This window comes from Epinephelus fuscoguttatus, linkage group LG19, assembly GCF_011397635.1.
Source record: "Epinephelus fuscoguttatus linkage group LG19, E.fuscoguttatus.final_Chr_v1".
NCBI classification, from domain to species: Eukaryota; Metazoa; Chordata; class Actinopteri; order Perciformes; family Serranidae; genus Epinephelus; species Epinephelus fuscoguttatus.
This window is the reverse complement of record NC_064770.1, coordinates 1,356,210-1,383,668: the sequence shown is the minus strand read 5'-3', so window position 1 is coordinate 1,383,668 and position 27,459 is coordinate 1,356,210. Positions and strand designations below refer to the sequence as shown.

At 43.2% G+C, this 27,459-nt stretch overlaps 2 protein-coding genes across 3 annotated transcripts in view; one reads left to right on the top strand and one right to left on the bottom strand.

Annotated features, from left to right (window-relative positions):
• Window positions 1-27,459, bottom strand: part of LOC125878859 (uncharacterized) — a 265,428-nt gene that overhangs the window by 62,125 nt on the left and 175,844 nt on the right. The window lies entirely within an intron of this gene.
• Window positions 1-27,459, top strand: part of abat (4-aminobutyrate aminotransferase) — a 147,111-nt gene that overhangs the window by 27,832 nt on the left and 91,820 nt on the right. Inside the window, exon 1 of one of the 2 annotated variants that reach the window (XM_049560246.1) lies at window positions 12,678-12,797. The exons of the other annotated variant lie outside the window; for it this stretch is intronic. The gene's annotated coding sequence lies outside the window, so the exon portion shown is untranslated. Of the gene's footprint in view, window positions 1-12,677; window positions 12,798-27,459 lie in introns of those variants that run through there. 2 annotated transcript variants of the gene reach the window in all.

The following is a 27,459-nucleotide window of genomic DNA, read 5'->3' as shown; positions in this document are numbered from 1 at the left end:
AGCAGATGGCTGCAGCAGGAGGTGAAAACAAGCTGCAGTCAAGTCAGAGGCTGAATCCATATCTCCACCCTCTGGACTTGCAGACTGAGCCCTCGCAGACTTTAGTTGTACGTAGTGTGACGAATTTGCCGTCATCACGTTAAGTCTGCGGGGGCAGAGACTGCAAGCAGCTGATGAATAGCTCTTGACTGTTTTACGTATTGCCGTGGAAATGTTCAACTATCGCTGCTTTGATATTCATGTGTCATATAAGTTGATGAATAGTGCCTACTCATCTGTTCCTGCAGATAACAAGGTATAAATCCTATGTATAGCCTTTTTTTGTGACTGAACAAAAATGTATGAATACATCTCTATATAAGAGGCCATACGCATTCAAAAACTGAAATGTTTGTAAGTAAGGACAGGACTATAACTCAATAAATTGGGCATTACTTACATACATTAAAATCATTAAAATATTATCATATATCAGTTTTTTCTCAGTCTCCAATTGTTTTAATTATAATAATAATAATTTATTTAAATGTTTTACAGGCTTTCTGTAATGTATGTTAATGGTTCAACCTACATTTTACATGAATTCTCATGTAAATCAGCATCATATCAGTTTGCTGCTGCATAGCAGACCTTTCGCCTCAACTACATAGGCTAAATAAATTGTGTCTGACTATAAGGTTAATATTTTCAGAGTAACAAAAAACAAGATAAGAGCTTTCATTAAAGATAGTCGGATATAGTCAGGGCTTCACATTTGTACAGATGTTATTTTAAGAGTCCTCACATACAATGGCCCACAAATCTCTGCAATGCTAAATAGTTCAGTACCTTCTTTAAGGCTCTAAACACCACAGAAACAGCTAAAACAGCAACATCTGAATCAACACTGCAAATCAGTGTGATGGCTAAGAAGTGTAGGATGTGAAATGCATGGAGTAACACCCTATTTTCAGTCTCCTCATGGCTGCATGTAGACAGAGACGTCAAATCCTGGAGTTGTGGCAGGGTTTCCCACATGTTCATTCATTTGATAAGTGATAAGATCTGCTGTCACATATTGATTTGTTTTATTTTTGGAGCTAGACCATTCATTGGGAATGCTGTTAGAATATATATCTGTTTGGTGACTGCTTCCTGCTTCTGAAGAGTGCAGACGCTTACCTGCTTGCTCCAGCCTGCTTCCTTCTTTACTCTGCTTTTTAATCGTTTTACTCTTTCTACAAATCCTGGAAAATCTCTATGTCCATCATTTCATGAATTATTTTAAGTAAACCAAGACTTTGAAGAACATTTTTATATTTTTAACCGATTTGACGAGTCAGCAGCATGTCCGGGGGAAGAAACCAAACAAATTCCTTATGTGAACACTGTCGGAGATATCAACAAGAAATTAATGAGCTACAAGCACGGATTTTTGCTTTAGAATCTGAAAAAGGACTTCACAAGATGCTCCTAGTGACATCTGGTGGTAAGAAGCCCACAGTTACTTTCAGTAAAAAGGGTGAAAAACCTGCTACTTTCATCTTAAACCTGAGTGATACTGTGTCTATTCCAAAACTGTAAAGACCAAAATGCCTCATCCTGGAAAGAACTTGGTGCTAAGCCAAAGCAGCACAAAGTGATGAGAGACAATGTTAATACCTATGTAACATCACCCAAAATACAGCTTACAAACAGATTTTTGCCACTGTCAGAGTCTGAATTAAATGTTTCTAATGAGCAAAGAGAAAATGGATTATCTTCACGAAACTGGAGCCATAAAGTCGGCAAAAGACAGCAGGCAGACAAACAATCTGGACCAAACGTCAAGGTCAGAGATACGCTGCTGATAGGAGACGGTGCTATCAGTGGCATAAACCACGGAAGAATTCAAACATGCTGCTGTCCCAGTGCCACTGTCTTGTCTTGTCTTGTTTTGTCTACACACTGAGGAATCAAACAGCTGATCGTGCACGTGGGTGCAGTGGACATCAGAAGGGAACAGACTGAAGTCTTGAAAAGGGATTTCACTAAGTTCTTCAAGGAGCTTGATAAAGTGGAGGTCAAGGCATTCATTAGTGGACCTCTTCCAAACATAGACAGGAAGATAAACAAGTTCAGCTGGCTGCTTCAGCGGAACACATGGCTGTCCAAAGAGTGTGCGCACAGAGGATTGCACTACATTGAGAACTTTTATCTGTTCTGGAAATGAGAAGACCTGTTCAAGGGAAAGGGCCCACACCTGTGCAGAGGTGGGAGGAGAGTGCTGACGGAACACCTCCTCCACGCTCTGAGGCATCAGAATGGGCCGGGACAGGGTCCTGAGCGACCAGTGAGAGAAAAGAGGAACGAGAGAAGCATCTCTGTCGCAGAAGCCGGAGACCGAGCCAGTGTTTCAGCACCAGCTGCACCACAACAGCCTCCACAGCCCCCAGTGAAGGATTCAGCTCCAGCACCACAACAGCCTCCACTGCCCCCAGTGAAGGATTCAGGCCCGCCATCGGTTCCACCTCCCCCCGGGCCCTCATCACAGGCCTTGGACTTGTCTGTGACGGCCCCAGCGAAGGTTTCAGGCCTGCCATCGGTTTCACCTCCCCCCAGGCCCTCATCACAGGCCTTGGACTTTCTGTGACGGCCCCAGCAGAAGTTTCAGACCCCGCAGCACCCCCATCACCTCTTCTACCCACAGACCAGCCCTGGGCCCCCCCTGCCACATCTACCCCCTCTAGAGAATTGTCCCTCATGGTCTCCTTTTCATCCCCACCTTCCCCCATGGGCCTTCCCAACCATCTTGGAAGCCTGATCAAATCAGGAATTAAGATGGTTCCCCTCACCCCTAATATAGCAAGGTCAAGACTTCTATCACCAACTATGCTGAACTCTTCCCTGTATAAAGCTGTGCCCCTCAAGTCACACAGGAGCTTCAACTCTCCTGCTTCACAAACTAAAGCTCCCCCAGCTCCTCCCCCTCGGTTTTCATCTGGTCCATCACCCAAACTTCCCCCTGCTCGTCCTCCCCTGCCTGCCCCCAGAACTGGTATCCCTAAGAGCTAGGATGCACAGGGCCTCTGCTGTCCCAGGACTTACAGCCATGATAAAGGTAATATCAAGCTGGGGCCCTGTGAGACAATATTCTCCACTAGTGCTATATCTACAGCCACACCACATAGACCAGATTACAGAAGGACAGTTAGACTGTCCAATCAGAGAAATTTAATCCATATCCCTTGTAAGAAGATAATGTCCATTCCTACTGAAACTAATCTGAAACTTGCTGTGCTTAATGTCAGATCCTTGACTAACAAATAATTTTTAATTAATAATTTGATCTCTTCGTATAATCTTGATTTTATGTTTTTAAGTGAAACATGGCTTGACAAAAACACAGGTAATGCTGTTCTAACGGAATCAGCTCCACCCAACTACAAATTTGAATCTGAAACACGAGAAAACAAAAGGGTGGAGGTGTCTGTGCAATATTTAGAGATCATATGGTTATGCACAGGTTGTCATTTGGGGTGTTTTCATCATTTGAGTATGTATCCTTTAAAATGGAGCTAAAACAATCTCCGTCCATACTCTATGTAGTTATATACAAGCCTCCCCAGCACTGTCAAAGTTTTATTGATGATTTTACCAGGATGCTTTCAATTGTATACACAGACTTTGATGGTTTGGTCATTACAGGCGATTTTAATGTACATGTGGGTAATGTCTGTGACAGAAATGCTAAAGAGCTCATTGCTGTCCTTGAAACCTTTGGCCTGACTCAGCATGTGTGTGAGCCCACCCACAGCAGAGCGTAGCACACTCTGGACCTGCTCATTACAAAGGGGGTTAATATTTCAAACATCAGTGTGGTTGATGTTGCTCTGTCTGATCATTTCTGTGTCTTCTTTGACCTGTCTGTTTCTCCCAAACCACTGGCTGGTCCTGAATTTGTTCGGAGGAGACACATAAATAACAGCACAGGTGCTCTGTTCATGGAAATGATAAACTTTGAAAATGCCTCATGTTCTAATGTTGATGTTTTGTTGAACTCTGTTACTTCGAGTGTTTTGAATGTTCTGATGTACGTGTTCAACCAGATCTTACGTAGAACAAGCGAGAGGTACTTTTCTGAAATTATTGGAAACTGCAGTAACAACTCGCGTGTCTTATTTGCAACAGTGAACAGATTAACAAACCCCCAGCTCAACTGCCGTTGGAACTGATCTCCACATCTAAATGTAGTGAGTTTGCAGTATTCTTTTGCGACAAGGTTCAGACCATTAAAAATGCCATCAATTCCACAACACCAATAACAACCCTGCAGCCACCTAGACACTTAGAGCTGACTCATTTTGCACCTGTAACTGACAAAACTGTCCAAGAGATCATCACCAGTCTGAGTTCATCTACATACTGCCTCAATGTGTTACCCACTAGATTTCTAAAGTCTGTGCTGAGCAGTTTGTTACCACCACTCGCTCACATAGTTAACATGTCACTACAATCTGGAACATTCCCAAAGGCCTTGAAAATTGCGGTCATAAAGCCTCAACTAAAGAAGAGCAGTCTTGATGCCACAGTACTGAACAACTACCGGCCCATTTCAAATCTGCCATTTTTAGGCAAAGTCCTTGAGAAAGTTGTTTACCAACAGCTTACTGACTTTCTCCTAATGAACAACTCCTTTGATGTTTTCCAGTCAGGTTTTAGACCCCATCACAGCACTGAGACTGCTCTTATTAAGGTGACAAATGACATCCGCCTGAACACTGACGCAGGCAAAGTCTCAGTTTTAGTCCTGCTAGATCTGAGTGCTGCTTTTGACACTGTTGATCATGAGATCTTTCACGGAGACTAGAGGACTGGGTGGGCATCTCTGGCACTGCCCTAAATTGGTTGAAGTCCTATCTAGAAGACAGGAAGTACTTTGTTGAAATTGGTAACTGTGTCTCAGACCACATGGCCTTGACCTCTGGGGTGCCCCAAGGGTCAATCCTGGGACCCCTTCTGTTCAATCTCTACATGCTGTCTTTAGGCCAGTTAATACAAAGTAATAATGTGTCCTACCACAATTATGCAGACGACACTCAGATCTATGTCACACTGACAGCAGGTGAATATGGACCAGTGGATTCACTCTGTCACTGCATCCAACAGGTCAGTGTGTGGATGCAAAACAACTTTCTCCAGCTAAATTCAGACAAGACTGAAGTCAGTATTTGGTCCACAGAAACAAAGAGAAAGTGTCAGCAGTCACCTCCAGTCTCTCTCTCTAAAACCTACAAAGCAGGTTAGAAATCTCGGGGTAATAATGGACTCAGACTTGAACTTTAACAGCCACATCAAATCAATAACATCAGCAGCTTTTACCATCTAAAAACATTGCCAAAATCAAAGGTATAGTGTCTAAACCTGACTTGGAGAGACTTATCCATGCATTTGTCTCTAGTAGGTTAGACTACTGTAACAGCCTGCTCACTGGCCTCTCCAAACGGGCTGTAAGACAGCTGCAGTACATCCAGAATGCTGCTGCTCGGGTCCTAACCAGAACCAGGAAGTACGAGCACATTAGTCCTGTGCTCAGGTCTCTACACTGGCTTCCTGTGGCTCAGAGAATAGACTTTAAAGCAGCTATGCTTGTGTACAAGTCTCTCCACGGTCTAGCACCAAAGTACATCTCTGACATGTTAGTGCCATATGAACCATCTCGGACTCTGAGGACCTCAGGGACTGGCCTCCTGCTGGTGCCCAGAGTCAGGACTAAACATGGGGAATTAGGATTCCAGTTTTATGCAGCTAAAATCTGGAACAGTCTTTCTGAAGATGTGAGACAGGCCTCTACTCTGACAATGTTAAAATCTAGGCTCAAAACAGCTCTATTTCACTGTGCATATGACTGAAAGGATCTTATCTGCACTCTTCTCTTTTAAAGTTCATTTTATAATGATTATACTCGTACTCGTCGTCCTCCGCTTATCCGGGTCCGGGTCGCGGGGGCAGCAGCCTCAGCAAAGAAGCCCAGACAGTCCTCTCCCCAGCCACTTCCGTCAGCTCTTCCGCAGGAACCCCGAGGCGTTCCCAGGCCACCCGGGTGATGTAATCCCTCCAGCGTGTTCTGGGGCGGCCCCGAGGTCGCCTCCCGGTTGGACATGCCCGAAACACCTCCCAAGGGAGGCGTCCAGAAGGCATCCTTACCAGATGCCCGAACCACCTCAACTGGCTCCTCTCGATGTGGAGGAGCAGCGGCTCTACTCCGAGTCCCTCCCAGATGTCTGAGCTCCTCACCCTATCCCTAAGGCTGAGCCCAGCCACCCTGCGGAGGAAACTCATTTCAGCCGCTTGCTTATAATGATTATTTCTGTTTTTATTTTGTATTGTGATTTTAATGCATTTTCTTGTTCTGTAAAGCACTTTGAATTACTTTGTGTATAAATTGTGCTCTACAAATAAACTTGCCTTGCCTTGCCTTGCCTTTGGTTATTCAGAGCACCACACTCTTGTAGCGTAGAGCATACTCTGGTCACAGATGGCAGCAGAATGCCAGATTCAGTGAGAGTAAGACTAAATTGTTCATTGCGCTGGGTCTGAAAGTTTGCATTCACTCGCCTCTGCAGTAGCTGCTCCTCTAATCCATCAATTTGATCTGATCAGCTTATCAATTCTCCGCCCCATGACTCAAAACTCGACAAATTGCTGAGGAGAATAAAATAACTCTAAGAGTTCTGCCTGCAATGCATTCATGGACCCGCAAAAACCTCTGAATTTAGAGAGGGAGTCAACAGCTCCCGCCACACATAGATTCTAATTCTGTGAGAAACACTAGTGGTGGCTTGACAGGTTGCTTTTCACCCCTTTCAAATGAGTTGAGCGGGGCCTCAGACAGGAACAGTTCTATCTTTTTTTCATCAATGAAAAAGGATCTGCCAGTTGTGTTGCTGCATTATCTGCTTTAGCCACCTCGTGTCTGTGGACCCATTTATCACATTTTGCTTTCATTGTGCCTTTTTAGAGAATGTCTCAGTCCACACAAGGTCAAGGCGAAGAACCTATTCTCACTGTCATGCTACATGTGATATGAAGATCTGTCACACGAAGGCAGAGGTTTTTGAAGCAGCAGGTTTAACCATCTGGATGATGGCTGCTCTATCCAGAAAAACACTGGTGGTGACAGAAGACTCTGAAATGGCTGCTTAAACTTCTTCCAAGCAAGTGATGAGGTCACTCTTATTACCCAGACTGAGTTTGCTATTGTTTGATGACTTATTTACAATTACTAGTAAAGGTACTATTTCTACTTCATCAATCTCTGCAACTACTCCGCTGTTAGCTTAGACTGCCGGTAGCCACTCCACCATGTTGCAGAAGAAATAAAGAAAATAGTACCTTTACTAATAACTGCTAATAAGTGGTCAAACATATGCAACAGAACTCATTATTTTACATGTCAGCAGAATTGGGATTGTTACATGTCAGCAGAATCGGGTTTGCTAATGTGCAATGGGAGGGAATGGAGAGAGAGAAAAAACATGATGAACTATAATCTGTTTGCAGGAACACAGGAGCAATGGATGGGCATATAGCATGACTAATTTGTGACACAGTTCAATGTTCTACCAAAGTTCAGTATTGCTTAAAATGTGATTAGAAGTTATCACAGACCCTGAACTTTATCCTGTGATGTCTCTCTTAATTACACTGCTAATGAAAAGAGAACTCTACTAATGGAATGCAGGATAACTTTCCGTTCTAAAGGTGTCTTGGTTGTCATTCTTGTACCAAGGCAAGAGGGTGAAGTTTGACCCTATATTGACCAGTGTTGGGCAAGTTTCTCTCAAAATGTAATATATTGCATATTACTAGTTACCTTCATTTTAAAGTAAGTTACTTTACAGTATTACTCTCTGTGTAGAGTAATTAGTTACTTATTACCCTACTTTTGCATTAGTTACACCAAAATGACCTCAGAAGAACAAGCATTTTAAATAGATGAGGGTCATGTTGTTTCACAGTGGGGGGAGGGGGGGGGGCAGCATTCACATACATTGGTTACCACTTTGTATTAAAATCCCCTGCTTAAATAATAAAAGCATGATGATAAAGAACAATTAAATAGCCTAGTCTGTTTAAAATAAATGGATAGTTGTGGACATGGGGGGGGGGGGGGGGGGGTCAGATGGAGGATCAAAGTCTGATAATTATGAAATATGGATAAATATTTGTGGGCCTATGATATGAAACACAATAAACAAATATAGAACAAACCGAATGGCTTAAAAGTCAGTTACTATGATGTGCACAAATTAATACAGCAGAGCTGAAAGACCCACCCGCTGGTTCCCAGTGTGCCAGTCATTAGTGCTGGGAATCACCAGAGGATCCGCGATAAGATATTATCATGATGCTAGAATAGAATACAATAGACAGAAGTTTATTAATCTCTGAAGGGAAATACAGCTGTCCAGCAGCTCATAATCAATCAATCAATCAATCAATCAATCAATTTTATTTATAAAGCCCAATATCACAAATCACAATTTGCCTCACAGGGCTTTACAGCATACGACATCCCTCTGTCCTTAAGACCCTCACAGCGGATAAGGACAAACTCCCCAAAAAAACCCCTTTAACAGGGAAAAAAAAACGGTAGAAACCTCAGGAAGAGCAACTGAGGAGGGATCCCTCTTCCAGGACGGACAGACGTGCAATAGATGTCGTACAGAACAGATCAGCATAATAAATTAACAGTAATCCATATGACACAATGAGACAGAGAGAGAGAGAGAGAGAGAGATGCAGGTAATGACAGTAGCTTACAACAACATTAATGAAAGTAATAATATTATAGTTATAGTTCTGGCTACTGTGGTACAATATGTTGAAAGTATGTATTAATACCTGGCAGTATACATGTGTGACAATAATCATATGTGTATAATAACAGAAGAAGTATGACTAATGACTAATGATGGCAGCAGCAGCAGGAGGCATCTGGCGGGACCACGGCAGCAGCACAACCACACACGTCACGCTGTCCAGGCACCGCTGCAATACGAGTTAATCTGAGTGACAGTGGAGCACAAAGGCTCCAGAGAAGAAGCCCAGTTAGTGACATGCATTATGGCCGAGTTAGCAAGACGCAGTAATAGGACATGAGAGAGAGAGAAGGAGAGAAGGTGCCCGGTGTATTATGGGGGGGTCCCCCAGCAGACTAGGCCTAAGTCAGCCTAACTAGGGGCTGGTACAGGGCAAGCCTGAGCCAGCCCTAACTATAAGCTTTATCAAAGAGGAAAGTCTTAAGTCTAGTCTTAAATGTGGAGACGGTGTCTGCCTCCTGGACCGCAACAGGAAGATGATTCCACAGGAGAGGAGCCTGATAGCTAAAGGCTCTGGCTCCTGATCTACTTTTGGAGACTTTAGGGACCACGAGTAACCCTGCGTTCTCAGAGCACAGTGTTCTGGTGGGATAATATGGCACTATGAGCTCTCTAAGATATGACGGAGCTTGACCATTTAGAGCTTTATAAGTTAACAATAGGATTTTAAATTCAATTCTGGATTTTACAGGGAGCCAGTGCAGAGAAGCTAAAACAGGAGAGATATGATCGCGTTTCTTAGTTCCTGTTAGTACACGTGCTGCTGCATTCTGAATTAGCTGGAGAGTTTTTAAGGACTTACTAGAGCTACCTGATAATAGAGAGTTACAGTAATCCAGCCTTGAGGTAACAAAAGCGTGGACCAATTTTTCTGCATCTTTTCGGGTCAGGATAGGCCTAATTTTCGCAATATTACGCAGATGAAAAAATGCAGTCCGTGAGGTTTGCTTTAAATGAGAATTAAAAGACAAATCTTGATCAAATATTACTCCGAGGTTTCTTACGGTAGTGGTAGAGGCCAGAGCAATGCCATCTAGAGAAACTATGTCATCAAATAAAGAGTCTCTGAGTTGTTTGGGGCCAAGAACAATAACTTCAGTTTTGTCTGAATTTAATATCAGGAAATTGGTGCTCATCCAAGTTTTTATGTCTTTAAGGCAATTATGGAGTTTAGTTAATTGATTGCTTTCTTCTGGCTTCATTGATAAATACAACTGAGTATCATCCGCATAACAATGGAAATTTATAGAGTGATTTCTAATGATGTTACCTAAAGGAAGCATATATAGAGTAAACAGGATTGGTCCGAGCACAGAACCTTGCGGAACTCCAAAACAAACTTTAGTACGTAAGGATGGTTCATTGCGAACATCAACAAATTGAAAACGATCAGATAAATAAGATTTAAACCAGCTCAGTACAGAACCTTTTAAGCCAATTAAGTGATCCAGTCTCTGCAGTAGAATTTGATGGTCAATTGTGTCAAACGCCGCACTAAGATCTAATAAAACAAGTACAGAGACGAGTCCTTTGTCTGAAGCAATCAGAAGGTCATTTGTAATTTTAACTAGTGCTGTCTCAGTGCTATGATGCACTCTAAATCCTGACTGAAATTCCTCAAATAAATTATTATCCTGGAGAAAATCACACAGCTGGTCTGCGACTACTTTCTCAAGGATCTTTGACATAAAGGGAAGATTAGATATTGGTCTATAATTGGCTAACACCTCTGGATCCAGGGTGGGCTTTTTTAGTAGAGGTTTAATTACAGCTATCTTAAAAGACTGTGGTACATAGCCTGTTAATAAGGATATATTGATCATATCTAATATATGAGTGTTAACTAAAGGAAAGACCTCCTTAAGTAGCCTAGTTGGGATGGGGTCTAAGAGACACGTTGATGATTTGGATGAAGAAATCACTGCAGTCAATTCTTGAAGAGAAATTGGGGAGAAGCAGTCTAAATATATATTAGATTTTACAGCTGTGTTTGAGGTTAGATAGGTACTATCTGAGGACAGGAGGTCATGAATTTTGCCTCTAATAGTTAGAAACATTAAGTTAAGATAAAATTGTCCATTACACAGTCCAGCCAGTTGTGGCTAATGTGATGTTTGTAAGTGTGTGTGTGACTGGATTCAGGAAGTGTTAAAGAGTTGTAGGAAACATAAATTAGGGCGTCACATGGAGGCACCAATTATGTAGGGATCAACATTTCTATGCGTCACACAGAGGCACCAATTATGTTGGGAACAACAATATTTGGCCTCATCAAGGGCACGCCATTAATGTTGTAAATTGGCGGGGCGTCGTTGGCTTAGTGGTAGAGCAGGCGCCCCATATACAAGGCTGTTGCCGCAGCAGCCCCTGTTCAACTCCAGCCTGTGGCCCTTTGCTGCATGTCACTCCCCATCTCTCTCCCCCTTAACACTTGTCTGTCCTATCCATTAAAGGCTGAAAATACCTCAAAAAATATCTCTAAAAAAAAAAAAAAAATCGGAAATAATTAATAATTATTAATAATAATTAATAATTATGTTAAATTATTTGACTTAATTAACGTTAAATCACCTCGGGGGCACCATTCCCAGAAAGGGAAAATGCTAGCTAGCATTTTTGAACACTTTTTGAAACTTTCAGTTTACAATCAGGACAGTCCTGTTTTTATTGCATCTATTTCATTCCCTGTCTTTGAAGAGTACCTGAGTGTTTTTTTGACGGTTTTGACTCAGTGCAGCACTTTTTTCTTTTTTTGCCTGCTAGCTAAAGAAATTTGGAATTTTGATTAATAATTAAATAATAACCATAACCAAAGTTAACAGTAAAGCCTGAAGGATTTCGGAGTTCTTGACGCAACAGAGGTTAACTATTTGCAACATTAAACAGACAGCAGGCATGATTCTAAAATCATATTTAATCATAAAGTAGAAGGAGAGAGAGAGAGATGGGGAAAAACTGCCTATCCTATAGGGGAAAAATTAAAGAGTAGTAAATTAGCAGCAGTCTATGTTTCTGCCTGCCATAGCCTGAGAGACAGGGAGTGACACACATATCAGCTGACACACATATTTATTGTTTGTTGCTTTCTTCTTCTTTTTGTTCTTTTTCTTTACTACAGTTTTAAGGACATTTTTTTTAGTTGACACAAACTGATTAATTGATTGATTCATTGTAATTAAGTACTTACTGACTGAGATTGATTGATTGTGACTGTGATTGTGATTGAGTCAATCATAGTTACAGTATTACCAACAGTATATTGAATTGAACTGAATTGAATTGAATTGAGAGAGAGAGAGAGAGAGAGAGAGAGAGAGAGAGAGAGATGGGTGTACAAACGGCTGACTACAGAACTTTGAGATGCCTCTTTGGGTCAATGGCGGTTTTAGGCGGGGGCCAGCAGGGGCCAGAGCCCCCGTAACTCCGAGTCCGGCCCCCCCTGTGGCCCCCCCGCCGAGGAGTCGGAGGGGGAACGCGGAACTAAATCGTCTCAACAGGTTGCCGGTCGGACCACTTAAAGAGGCGCACCCAGTGAATCATGCAGAATACACCACACGAGAAGGAAAAGGGCCTGAGTTTTCTAGTGTTTAGTGTTTCCCATACATTGACTAATTTGCCCTGCCACAGTCTCCAAAAACTGGCCAGATATAAAATGCCTCCGGTAAATGAACGTCACTCTGTAGCGCACCGGCTGGAGCTCCTGCTGGGAATTCTTCGGCTCCCCCCTCCCTCCCCTCCCCCTCACCCTCCCCGGCCTCACCACAGACGTCGCTCTCCTAGCGCTAATGTGAGCCTGAGTTGATAGAGCGGACCACATTTCTAAGCGGAACATTGAGGAATACTGACATCCACTTCGTGAGCATTCTTGAAAACACCCAGAACACATCAGTAGAGAATTGTGTGGCTGATTTAAGACAACTCTGAGCCTGCACGGCAACATACAGCACCACTGAGGTAAGCTCTGAAAACTTTTTCCTTTTCATTTGACTCATGCCTGTCACATCATGTTTGTGTAGTGGTGTGAAATACGATCCGGAGTTTTCATGGGTCTTTTATTTTGAAAATCGACTGGATACTCTCGTCTATCCTGCGCCTGACTTCCTGTTTGACTCATTTGGTCTGTGCAAATTGACGCGCCGTCAGAAATAGACCCGGCGCGTAATTTTAGCGGAGCGGAGCGCCGAGCCGCTTCTAGGCCGCGGCTGGTGGAGCAGCTTCTTGAATGGCTGCTATTAGCTCCAGCACCCGCGCCTCGGCCGGATCGCGCACGCCACGGATCCAGTGGGTTGCTATAAATGGGCCTGTTCCAGAGGCATTCAACTACCTGAGGGCTTTTGAAATGCTCTGATTCAGGGTGCTGTACTTGCAAATCGAGAGGGAGGGAGGAAAGCAGTAATTTGTGCCTGTTTGTGTGTAATTTATTTGAATCTCACCTTTTGTTTTCCTTTCGCTTTTGTATTTTGTATTGTTGTGCGTATCTGGAACTGTACTTGTGAGTGTGAGAATTTTAAAAGAATATTTTGTCTGCACATGATTTTAAATATTAAAATAGCCCTCCAGAGGCAGATCAGTACGTCAGTCATTTTTCTTTTGATTACTGAAATGTTTAACCACTAATACTTAGCCGTATTTTAAGTGTAAGCCTTAACCATAACATACAACTAGTGTTTTTATCAGTAAAAATGGAACATTTTTCACACATAAAAAGCACAAAGATGTTGAAATCTAGGCATATTCTGCCATCATAACTTTGCTCTCAGAATTCACCAGATTGATGCCTTTAAATCAAATACAAAATTTTCTCCCGGGGGAGCATGCCCCCGGACCCCCTTACACATATATATATCTTATTGTTCAGACTTAGATATTTGACCGTACTTGTATGTGCCCCTGTATCAAAAGGACTGGCCCTAGCTTGGCCCCCCCATTGAAACTGGCCTAGAACCGCCACTGCTTTGGGTGTTGAAAGCCTATTTGTTAATGAGTATATGAGAATGTGATTTGTGTTGCAAACGGTCTGGATTAGTGCAGAGATTGTTTAGGTGTGTGCAAGAATCTGTCTGTGAACAGCATTAGCAAACTAAACACTTAGCTTTGGCGAAGCCAACTAACCAATGACCTGACTGCAAACAATCACAACAATTACTCAGAAAACAGCATTAAATCACATACAACAAGTTAAACAGTCTTGCTTAGCCTGGACAGCTGTGCTAAAGCTATGCCCAGTTGTTACTTTACCGATCCTTGAATGGATGGAAGAAAGAGTTACATTATGGTGTGCTGCTTTGTTAGCTCGCAGAGAAAGGTGGGAAAGAGCTGTGGTTCCAGTTGCAGTCTTTGTTGTGTCCTTTGTTCCAAAGGTGAAACTCCGAGGAAGCTGGTCGCTCAGGGTCTTTGCAGAGTTAGACGCTGTGTGCTAACTCAACTTGGTTCTCCTTGTTGCTCGAAAGTTAGTTGCAAACATTGTGTTTGCACCTCTACCTTCTATGGTTCAGGTTTAAAGAGTCTGTGAGCAATGGTCTGAGCTTGTTGGTAGCCCAGGGTAAGAGGAGGCCTGTCTGGGCACGTCTCGGCTGGTCCACAGCTCGGGGCAAAGAAGTGTGAGCTGCTCGGCAGCCCCAGAGTAAGAGAGCATCTGGGCTGTTCCAGGCCCAGCAGAGAAGAGGAAGACTCTGAGAGAATACAGGACTTACCTTGTTTATTACAGTGAGATCATGTAGTGGCATGCCACTCTAACAGCACTGTCCAATCAAGTTTGGCGACTGGTCTCACTGGGAGGTATGAGCTGACCCCCTGTGGAGATGAGTGTCAAATAGCTGTCTTTGTTTGAAGAACAAAGAGCATGCAGAGAAGAAAAGCCTTCACATGTCCAATTTAGATTTTAACAAATGACAAATCATCTGTGGTCCTGTGAATCCCAACACAGTCTTATTGCCATGGGGACAAAGGATCTCCTGAAATGCTCTGTTCTGCAACGCAGTGAGATGAGCCGACTGCTGCAGCTGCTCCTCTGTTGCTCCAGGAGGCTTGGGTATTGTCCATTATACCTTTCAGTTTGTTCAATGTGCCCCTCTCCACCACAGTTCTTAGTGGGTCCAGTCTCCTGCCGAGCACTGAGCAAGCTTTTTTAACCAGCTTGTCCAAACACTTGATGTTTTTGTTTTTTGTGTCAAGCTGCTTCCCCAATACACTGCAGCATAGAAGTGCACTGGCCACCACTGTGTGATAGAATATGGTCAACATCCTCACACATCAAAGACCTCAGTGTCCGCAGGAAGAACAGGCGGCTCTGCCCCTTCCTGTAGAGTAAATGGATGGTAAATGGACCTGCATCTGTATGGCGCCTTTCTAGTCATCTGACCACTCATAGCGCTTTTTACACTATGAGTCACATCCACCCATTCACACACATTCACATTCATACACTGGTGGCCGAGGCTACCATACAAGGTGCCACCTGCTACTCAGTTTTTTTACGCACTCACACACCAGTGGAAGCATCATCAGGAGCAATTTGGAGTCAGTATTAGAGGACCAGTCCAGCTTATCATCCAAGAGGACCCCCAGATATTTGTAGGTGTGCACCATCTCAATGTCCTCCCCCTGTATGGAGACTGGTTGATGGTGTAACCTCTTTCTTCTGACATCCACCACCATCTCCTTGGTTTTGGCTGTGTTCAGGTGGAGACAGCACATACTGCACCAGCCCCTGAAGGCATCCACGAGGTCTCTGTACTCCCATACCTTATCACTCCTGATACAAGCCACAATAGCTCTATCATCATATTTTTGTATGTGGCACGACTCTGAATTCTATTTAAAGTCCGCTGTGTAGAGTGTGAACAGGAATGGTGCTAAAACAGTTCCCTGTGGAGCACCAGTGCTGCTCCTCACCATCCCAGAGACAGCTTCCAAGCCTGACACACTGAGGCAGCTTTGTCAGGTACTCTGTTATCCAGGAGGTCAGGAAGTGATGTACTCCCATCCCCTCCAGCCGGTCTCTCATTATGGGGAGCTGGATAGTATTAATGGCACTTGAAAAGTCAAGGAAAAGGATCCTCACACAACATCCTGTCTCCTCCAATAGGTGTAGGCCTGATGCATTTTTTTTTTTAATTTTCAATGCAGTATGTAAAGAACCGCATCTTCCACTCCCATGTGCGCCTGATAGGCAAACTGAAGGGATCCACAGCATCAGTGACCTCTGACTTCAGGAAATGGAGGACCAGGTGCTCCAGGGTCATAATGTGTAATGTTAAGGCCACTGGTCGGTAGTCAATTCACTCGGCCGGGCTCCCCGCTTTGGGCACAGGTACAAGACAAGATGTTTTCCACTGCACCAGGACTTTGCCTGTTTGAAGACTCCTGTTAAAGAGCCACTGAAGGGGCTCCACTAGCTGGGCTGCACAGTTTTTCAGGAGCCTTGGACACAATCCATAGGGACCACAGTTTCCCCTGTACGCAGTCTCCGGAGGTAGATGTTGTAGCTGTAGCTGCAGTAGTGGGGGAGGGGCTGTTTCCAGGAGATTGAGGAACAGGAGCAGCAGCAGCAGGTGACACTGTGAAAGGCAATAGAGAGTCTAGCTTTTTCCAGTATCCTGCTGGGGGAGCAAGTGGGATCATCGAACTAATAAAGTTAATTCAGGATAAAATGTTCTTTTTGATGACTGATATATGAGCTGGGACTGACGCTGGTGTAACGGGGGACTGTATTAACCTCACAATTTATAATGCCCCCGTTAAGTTTCGTTTATATTGCTGATAATAGTGACAGCCTACAGTCTCTGCATTGTGTTGTGATGATGATGGTGGACTAACGGCTGACAGTTAGTAACGTCAGTTGACTCCAACGAAGACACACAGACACTCCGATGTCGATTCAGTGATGACTGTTTATTGCTTACAAGCACTTCGGGATCTGGGGGATACAAGCCCCGAAAAGCTCAGTAAAACTATTTAATATAAATAAAATCATAATCAAAGGAAACTTACAATACTAAAAAATGATGTCAACATGACAAAGCTTAATAACCGTTAAATAACAAATTACATGGTCAACGGTCTAACCTTGACCAGGATCAAAGACTTACTATTACAGATTACATAAAAGACACTATTGATACAGATGAACCAGTACACATAGATAATCACTCTGAATGTCAATATAGTTATAATTAGTAATAAAGTCTCTCTCAGATCAGCTATACATTAATATTTACAGGTTTCCATTTAACAGTCACACACTCACCTGGGGGATACAAGCCCGGTCTGTCTTGTTCCCCCGGCTTTATAGCTGCATCGTTACCTTGGATACTGCGTAGCCAAGTATTAAATTTGAAATATAAGATAACAGCATAAAAATATGAAAATAACACAAATATGTACACCTTACAACTATTCAATAAAGGTAAAATTACACTCAAAATTATATTCTATATTACAAGATTTTGCTATTAGACATAGTGACCATTTAAAGCTCAACTGATGTATTTAATGTAACATGCAAGAAGATTATGTTACATCTCACCCCCACTAAATTCAAGCTTCACATAAAAAAAAATCTTTTTTAAAAAAAAAAAATTGGTACTTTGCTTGAAATTCTTATTAAACAAATGCATAAAACTATGTTTTTTTTTGTTTTGTTTTTCCTTGTTTTTACATGAAACCTCAAGGAGACTCAGAAATAGTAAAAAGGTGTGAATAACTCACTCATACAGATGTTTCACTTGTCAAGATATTCTTAAACAAATAGAGGAGTAAGAGAAACTGGCCAGGTAACTCATTTCTACATTCTCAAATGCACCTTTGAAATTATTAAAACACACAGTGATAACATATGTTCAAACACTCAGAATTCAAAACCTTTGTTACACTACTGTGACCTGGGGTTCATATTTGTTTGGAAGGACTGTTGAGGCTGCACACGAATCTATCAACTGCCTTTATCATGCAACCAGCTCTGTGTGACGAACCACTTGGTTCAACTTGGGCCGCAGAGCCTACAGGATTTGGGCAGGTTTTAGGATCAACAGTTTTCTGTGCTATGGCTCTAAGAGTAGGAGAATTAATTTCTCCATCAGCTTGGCTGGGCTCATAAGAGTTTGAGTTCTGTGAATCTCTGCTATCACTCTCCTCCCTCTGAATATTCTCATCCTCCTTCCCCACTTCAGCTCCTCCATCTTGGTTTGTAACTAGTTCCAATGCATCCCTGGATGCCATGACACCATTTTGCATGATCCATTCCCTTGTGCGAGATTCCACATCTCCTGGTTGCAGAATATTACTTGGAGGTGCTTGGTCATGAGATGATCCAGCAGAGGACACAACATCCTCCACATCCTCTTGTTCCACATCCAGAGGTACAAAGTTGGCAGGCATGATGAGGTTTCGGTGAACCATTTTCTCCTCATCACTGCCGACCTTCTTTATGCGGTACACAGGGAGCTTGGGATCCTTCCAGGTGACCTCATAGGGGTCAGATTCCCATCGGTCAGTCAGTTTCTTTTTCCCCCGTTCTGTCTTATTTGCCAGGAGCACACGGTCGCCCACAGACACAGGAAAACCTTTGACTTTCTTGTCAAACTGCTGTTTTTGACGTGATTGCTCTCTGGTTGCGTGTTTTTGGGCAACTTCCATTGACTCCCTCAGGTCATGTTTCAGCTTAGTGACATAGGCATGATAGTCGACCACTCTCTCATCACAGAGAGCAGACTCTAGGCAAGGCAAGGCAATTTTATTCATATAGCACCATTCATACACAAGGCAATTCAATGTGCTTTACAAGGGAAATACGTTAAGATAAAACATTAAAGGAACAATAGATCATTAAAAACAAAAGCTAAAAGCAAGAAAAACAGTGCAGAAAATGCATTTAAAAAGCAAACATAAAGCAAAAGCAACAGCAGACAAATATAAAAACAATAGCTACAGATTATCCTAACAATAAGTTACATATCTAGTTCACTGGTAAGCTGCAGTAAATAGTAATGTTTTAAGCCCTGATTTAAATGAGTTGACAGTTTCAGCCGACCTCAGATATTCTGGAAGATTGTTCCACAGGCGGGGAGCATAGAAACTAAAGGCTGCTTCACCTTGTTTGGTTTTGATCCTGGGAACACTGAGTAAACCTGTTCCAGATGATCTGAGGGGTCTGGATGCTTCATAACGTACAAGTATAGCAGAGATGTATTTAGTCCCCAGACCATTTAGTGCTTTGTAGACAAGTAACAAGGTTTTAAAGTCTATCCTTTGACACACAGGAAGCCAGTGCAGTGATTTAAGCACTGGTGTGATGTGCTCCACTCTCGTGGTGTTGGTGAGGACTCTGGCAGCAGCGTTCTGGATGAGCTGCAGTTGTCTGATTGATTTTTTACTCAGGCCTGTGAAGACACCGTTACAATAGTCCAGCCTGCTGAAAATGAAAGCATGAATAAGTTTTTCTGTATCTTGTTTAGACAGAAATTCTTTTATTCTCGCTATGTTTTTAAGGTGGTAGTAGGCTGATATAGTAATTGTCTTAATGTGACTATTGAAATTTAGGTCTGAGTCCAGAACTACACCAAGATTTCTGGCTTGATTTGTAGGTTTTAGTGTCATGGCGTCAAGGTGAGCACTGACTATTGATCTTTGTTCTTGGGGGCCAAAAACAACTATCTCAGTTTTTTCTGTGTTTAGTTGTAGAAAATTCTGGCACATCCATGTATTGATTTCGTCAATGCACTTATTTAGTAGATATAGGGGATAGCAGACTTTCCTTAAAGATGTCATAATGAACCTGGAGTTTGGTTTTTCGCCACCTGCGTTCTGCTTTTCTGCATTCGCTTTTTTGAGCTTTTACCTGTGTGGCGTTCCTCCATGGTGGTTTTTTCTTACCAGAGACAACTTTGACCTTCATGGGGGCAATATTGTCTATAATATTCATAGCTTTAGAGCTGAAACTATGGACCAGATCATTGACAGAGACTGAGGGCACAGCTGGTGTGGATATGAAATCCTTGGTGAATAGTGTACAAGTGTTTTCATTGATATAGCGCTCAAACATGACATCCACTGGCAAATGGGGAATCCTTCCAAACATGAGATAGAAGGGGGCATAACCTGTTGTCTCATGGCTTGTACAATTGTATGAGAATGTCAGGTTGTTGATTATCTGAGACCACTTGTTCTTCTCACGAGGGGGCAAAGCTTGTGCGGTTGAAGTTCTCCACGCTTCCATTTCCAGCGGGATGATAGGCTGTGGTATGGGATTTGTGAATGTGGGCTATGTCAAGGAGGTCGCGAATGAGCTGAGACTCAAAGTTGGAGCCACGATTTGAATGGATCCTCTCTGGGAAGCCATAAACACAAAAGAAATCATTCCACAATTGCTTGGCCACCTGTTTCGCTGTTTGGTTCGTACAGGGGAATGCATGAGCAAGGCGTGTGAAATGATCTGTAACCACAAGGACATCCACAGAGCTGTTGTTCGAGTTCTCAGCACTCCAAAAGTCTATGCATACCAACTCAAGTGGAGCATGAGTTTGGATGGAATGAAGAGGGGCTCTAGCTTCAGGTTCTGGAGATTTGCTCATGACACACTGTTTACACTTTGCCACATACTTGACTTCCTACTCTTGGCCAACCCAGTAAAAACCCTGACGAGTCAACTGAAATGTGCAACTCTGGCCTTGATGCCCTGCATCATCATGGATGCCCTTGAGCACTATTGGTATCAGTCCTGGTGGGACAACAAGCTGGTGGACCTTATGGCCTGAGGACAGGTCTTTGGTTACCCTGAACAGAAGACGATTTGTCAACTTCAGCTTTTCCCATTGCTTCAGAAGTCTCAGGACCTGAGTGTTCTCATGGCTTCTCTCATACCTGGATGGGCACCGCTTTCGCTGAACGTAGTACATGGCTCTGGTTATGGTGGTGTCTTCCTCCTGTTTCCGTTGGAGTTCTACATGTGAAAGGGCTGGAAGAGTCCTTTGAGAATGCAGGGAGTAGATATTGCCAACTGCCTCTATAGTAGCCACTTGGTCTTCTGAACAGGGCTCCCTTACACTATGAGCAGAAAGGAGGGCTGCAACAGTGTTGGTGGTGACATTACCATATTTTGCCTTTGGTGTTCCAGGTTCTGAGGACAGAACCAGAGTGTTCACAGTCAAGTGAAATGCGTCTTGGACATCATCGGGCTGAACCTCCTTTGCCTCATTGACAAGAGACTGGTAGGGCTCTTGGATAATTCGCCTGGTGATACTGCCTTTAATGAAAGGGATTCTTGCTGAGAAGGTCAGGGATGACATTCTGCACGCCTAGAACATATTTGATGTCAAAGTCAAAAGGGGCCAATTTGGACACCCACTGCTGCTCACTAGCATCCAGCTTAGGCTTGGTGAGGATGTAAGTGAGTGGGTTATTATCAGTCCACACTGTGAACGGCTTTCCTTTCAATCAATGACTGAATTTGTGGCAGACAGCCCACTTCAAAGCCAGGAACTCAAGGTGGTGCACAGGATATCTGGACTGGGCTTGGTTCAGGGACTTGCTAGCAAAGGCTACAGGTCTCGCTTTCTGTTCACCCTCTGCTACTTGGCTCAGACATGCACCTAGACCATAGGTCGAAGCATCAACGGACAAAATAAAGGGCTTGTTGAAATCTGGATGAGCCAACACCACATTGTCCAGGAGAGCCTGTTTCAGAGACCGGAAGGCTTCCTGGCATTCTGTAGTCCAGTCAGCAGGAGACAACTTATGTCATTTTGGGTGCTGGGAACGGGGCTTGGACTTGGGCTCAGATGTTAGCTTATACAGTGGTCTTGCTAGGGCAGAGAAGTGGATGAAGTGGTTGCAGTAGTTGAACATGCCCAGAACTGATCTCAGCTTCCGAGGAGAGGGAGTACATCCATCCTCCATCATGAGGTCCTTTCCTGTAAGGTTTGTTATGACCTCAACCTTCTCTGGATCTGTAGACACACCATTCTCAGTGATTATATGGCCCAGGAACTTGAGCTTCCATCTCAAAAGGTGACATTTCATTGGAGCAAGTTTGAGGCCATGGTTTTGCAGGCGACTGAACACCATCTCAAGTCTCTCAAGGGCTAACTCCTCAGATGGTGCAAAAATGAGGAGGTCATCAAGGTAGCAAAGGAGACTGGTGTAGTTCTAGTCACCGAAGATGGATGTCATGAGCCTCATGAAGGAGCCTGGACTGTTGCAGAGGTCTTGTGGTAGCCTATTATGCTCATAGAGGCCAACAGGGGTCGTGCACACAGTGAACCTTTTGTCATCTTCATGGAGTGGGACATTATAGAAGCCAGAGGTCAGATCCATGGAGCTAAAGAAAACATTACCTCCAAGAGCAGCCAGGGAATCAGACTGGTGAGGCAGAGGGAAAGCATCCTTGAAGGTACATCTGTTTAGCTCCCTAAAATCAGTGCACACTCGAAGGTCTCCGTTCTTCTTCCAGACTAATACCAGGGGAGATGCCCACTCACTGCAGGACTTCCTGATGATACCCTTTTCCTCCATCTCGTCAAGAACCACCTTGAGCTTGTGGTAGTCTGCTGGAGAGACTCTTCTGTATGGGAGACGGAAGGGCCATTCATCCTTGAGATGGATACAATGAACAAAATCCTTTGCTTCTCCACAGTCAAGCTTATTCCTTGAAAACAATCCATTGTATTTGGCTACCAGGGCCCTGACCTTAGCTTTCCATGGCTCACTCACTTCACAGGAGTTGAGATCCAGCCTGTTCAAGCTCCTGGAGCATGGGACCGATGTCCTCCACAGACTGATGGTTCACTCTAATGTCACCATAGACTTCCTGTTGGGTCTCCTGAGGAATGCTACCAGCACAGGTTGACAGGTCAAAGTCTTCCAGGGCGATACCGGGGGATACATCTGCCAACTTTGAGTTACGCCGCAAGGTAAGTGGCTCATCCAAGGGGTTCAGGACCTTGACTGGGACCCAACCATCACCCCAAAGAGGTGCCACAACTCTGCCAACTATTACATTTTGGTTGAGGGTTCTTGATGTTGGAGGCTCCACGATAACTGCACTGCCAGTGGAGAGGTCAGACCGCATTGGAAGTTTGCCCCATAGTATATGCTCTGTGCAAGGCTGCAGTGTTACAGACTTCTTTAGTTTCACTGTGCCTATCTTGTCAGGAATATGGTGGCCTCCCCAACGCTCAAGGTTTGCCATCAGCCCCAGAAACTTGGCACTTTCTCCCACATTTCCAGTGTCAGGTTCTTTCAGAAGTTTCCAGTAAGCCTTGTAATTTTTCATGCAGTGCAGGAGGTGTTTTATGACATTGGTGCCTATGATGAAAGCATCAACTTGGCCAGGTATCACAAGTACAGGAATCATCATCTGAATGCCATATACAGTCATTTTCAAGTCATAGATGCACTTGGTTTTCACTTTAACACCTCCACAGCCCACAACTATTGTATCTGTGTCTCTGCTACTGGAAATGGCTGACCCACCGCACTCAAGGAAGATGTGCTCTGTCTCCATATTTATAGTTCAGACCATGGAGCCGCTATCTAAAAGTCCACAGAACTGTCTGCCTGCTGTCTCAACTGTTGTATAAAAAAGACTGTCACTGTCCATTAAATGCTATGTTCTTTGCAATATCACTTTATCATCTCCTTCTTGTTCACAAAAGTAACTACAGTATATACTGACTGAAGGTCATCTGCATCTGAACTGTTGGGGGCAAACTCAGTGCCCACACTCTCCCCCTCTGAATGTGGACAGGCTAGTATTCCATCAGAGTAGTGTTGGCATGAACAGGACTAGGAGAGGCACTGACAGTGTGCTGGCGTCTGGGGCAGTCTTTGATACTGTGGCCTCTTGAAAAGCATGAGAAGCACAGGTGGTCACGAACACAGTGTGTTTTTGTGCTGTGACTTCTGCTGTCACAGACATGACATGTTACGGGGCCTGGGGTACTGGAATTGAGTGTTAAAGGAGGGACTGGGTCTGTTGCTCTGAACCTGCTGATCATGGAGTATCTTGGAGAGCATGTGTATCAAGTGGGACAGCGATGTGGCATCAGGTTTGCTGGACAGAGGAACTGGTTGTGAGACAAGAGGCTGGGTGGGCTCAGCACACTGGGGGCTAGGCCTTGCCTCCACGAGGGACTGAGTATTCACATTATACTCTGGCTGTGTCATGCAATACTGTGGGATTGTGTGTTGTCTTCTACTTGCAATTCTGAACTCTTGCTGACGGCTCTCAAATAGGGATGTCCCCATCCGAGGATCGGTGCCGATCACGTTATTTTTACAAAATTAGAATCGGTAATAAAAGATCGGAGGAATCAGAACAACAACAATGGCCAGGTTTTTCATCTATGTTGTTCACTGTTGCCTCTGCTTTCCAGTGTATAAGGTGTGGCGATCCTGTATATTTTCTAAATATATTTATATATAAGACAGTCAGCTGATGGCTTGCTAACCTCCAGACACTGAGGTACCTCCAGACACACCCACCAGTGCTATCGGCCAGTGGGATGGCTTGATCAGCTGAGCCCATGTAGACCGGCCCCTACATTATGCCGCTCCTGGCAGTATGGCGAGAGTCGCCGGGGAGTGAGAAATGAGCCAGAAGTCCTCTGCGTATTCGGCCTACCACGGCATTTTACATGGCTCAAAAACCTCGAAATAAGTGCGCTTCCCTGTGGAATATCATCCATCTGGCCACCGGCCTCAACTCAGAGATTCCGCCATGGATATCAAGGGATCCTACGGAGCCTCCACTCCCGAAACAACGCCGGAGTGTTACGGCATTCACACGTGGTCCTGTGAGTTGGCAAAAGCCGGGGTTACTTTCCATTTCATTATTCCTTATTTGGAACGTTTGGGCCGGGTTGATTTATTGTTTTGAAACTGAACTGCGTCAGAGCCAACAGTGGATTTTCTTTACCTCCTTGGTTGCGGGAAAACCTGGGGTAGAGTTTTCTTTTGTTTACCGAACTGTGTGGAGTGAACTAAATTGAACTGTGAACTGTGAACTGTGTGTTATTTGGAAATCCCGGAGTGGAGTTTTTTGTTTGAACTGGATTGAACTGACTGAACAGAGCGGAACATTGTTTTCTTTGGTGGAAAAAATATATACTTTCTTGAAACTGATTACTGTTGTATTTGTATTTTTGAAAATTGAGTATAATTATTTTGTTCTACAGAAACCAGATAAAAACAATTTAATTTTGGTGTTGAGGGACCTGTTTTATGGGTTTTATGGTTTATGAGTGTGGGGTTTGACTGAGTAAAAGAAAAATATTTGTTTCATGTGTCAAACCGCTAAAAAAGATATACGGTAGGCCTATTTTGTTTATTGAAGACAAGAAGAAGATATTGACTTGGTTTACATTTTGTGCCACTGAACCACAGATAAGCTTTTTGGATACTATTTTAATAAAAAACAAACCTTATGGGACAACTTGGATGCATTCTTTTTTTTTTCTTTCTTAATGCTTTGCAAAGTATCGGATTGGACTCGGTATCGGACTTGGTTTTAAAATAAAGGACTTGGTATCGGATCGGATGCAAAAAAAATCAGATTGGGACATCCCTACTCTCAAGCATGTCCTGCACCTCCTCAACAGACCATTTTTCTAAAGGCTTGCTTCTGAAGAATGTGACTATGTGCTCATCATGACAATGACAGATGAATTGCATTGACTCAGAGCAGCATGTGTCACTGATACCAGACTCAGAGCGCAGCAGACCGGTGGAAAATGTAACCATCAGCATATTATTTTACATCAATAAAATCTATTTTCATTTTCATTATTTTGAGTCACATTGTTGAAAGAATTTAGTCGTCTGTGTTCAAGCAGGATAATAGGTCTCCATTCATTGCACATCAGACTTTCTATTTCCTTGTTGGAGATGTTTTCTTTTTTAATTACATGATAGCTATTCTCCCTTAACTCACCAGTAAAGAATACCTTTGTCCATTTCAAATAACCCGTGGCAATAAGGATATCCCTGTTTTCTGATTTACTGTGAAACTTTTTTAGACAATTCATGCAACAATCAGACTATTTGACTTCTTTACTCGGCCTAATGGGGTTAGTGTTGAGTTCAAGGTCCCCCCAAAAATTGGAAGAAAAAAACAGGCCGAATATTCGATTTTTTTTTTTTTCACAATCGAATCCCGTGCCATCGAACGAAGCTTCGAAGCATCGAATTTTTTTGGGTCAGCCCTAGTCTGCATATAATGATATTGAGTGAGACGTGGCACCCACTGTAATAGGGGAAATCTGAGGGCATTTTCTAATTAATTATGCAAGCGGTTCAATGGCAATATTAAAAATCAGAGGAGACAAGGGATCTCCCTGCCGTGTGCCCCGCTGAGTGTCAAATAGCTCTGAAAAGCCTCCTCCCACACATACCCAAGCTGAAGGATTAACATACAGTGTTTGAATTATATTGATAAATTCATCTCCAAAATTGAATTCTTTTAGAACTCTCCAAAGAAATGGCCATTTGAGATGATCAAACACCTTTTCAGCATCCCAAAATAACAGGCCACAGGCAGGTGGGATTTTATGTGTTGCACTGAGTATGTGTAGGAGGCGGCGAATATTATCAGAAGCAAGGCGACCCCTGATAAATCCCGTTTGGTCTGGGCTAATTATTTTCCCAACCACTGTCTCAATCCTACTAGCTAAGACCTTGGAAAATATCTTGAGATCTGCATTTATCAAAGAGATTGGACGATGATTGGCACATTCCAAATGGTCCTTACCGGGTTTAGGTATGACTGTGATCAGGGCTGTATTTAGGCTAGATATAGTTCCACAGGTATGCCGTCTATACTTGGTGTACGGCCCTTGTTTGTGGCTTTAAAAGCTTTAAGTAGCTCATCCAGTGTCATAGGAGAGTCTAGAGTTTTGGCGCCCTCCCATGACGACCATGGGAGGTCCAGTGCATTGAAAAATTTGGTAAAGTCGTCTTCAGAGGGAAATGAGTCACATGTATATAATTATTTAAAATAATTCTTGAATGTCTCCTTTTTTTCCTCTGTTGACGACACCACTCCTCATTTGACACATCTAATTGCAGGTATGGACCTTTTAGCTTCCTGCTGCTTGAGAGTTAGTGCCAAAAGACAGCTCAGTCTGCTGGCCATCTACATAATATATATGTGTGTATATATGTACACACATATATATGTGTGTATGTGTATATATATATATATATATATATACACATATATATATATATATATATATATATATATATATACATATATATACACATATATATATATATATATATGTATATATATATGTATTTACATATATATATGTTTGGTTATGTGATTGCTATATTCTGCCCTACTTCTTAATAAATCATTTAGTTCCGCTTCTTTTATTCAGAGCTCATTTTCTTTTGTTGTGGTGTATCTTCTTTTAAAATCATTCTCCAAAGTACTACATTGTTCTTCTAGGGTAGAAATATTTTGAATACTGAACCTTATGGCATTATTTCATATAAAACTCTGAAAGCATCTCTTACCTTTCTTGCATTTCACACAGCACTTAGAGAAAATTTGAACATCCACGACTCCCGCCTCCCTCCGAAGTCCCATCCCCATCCCCCTCCTCCTGCAACTCCA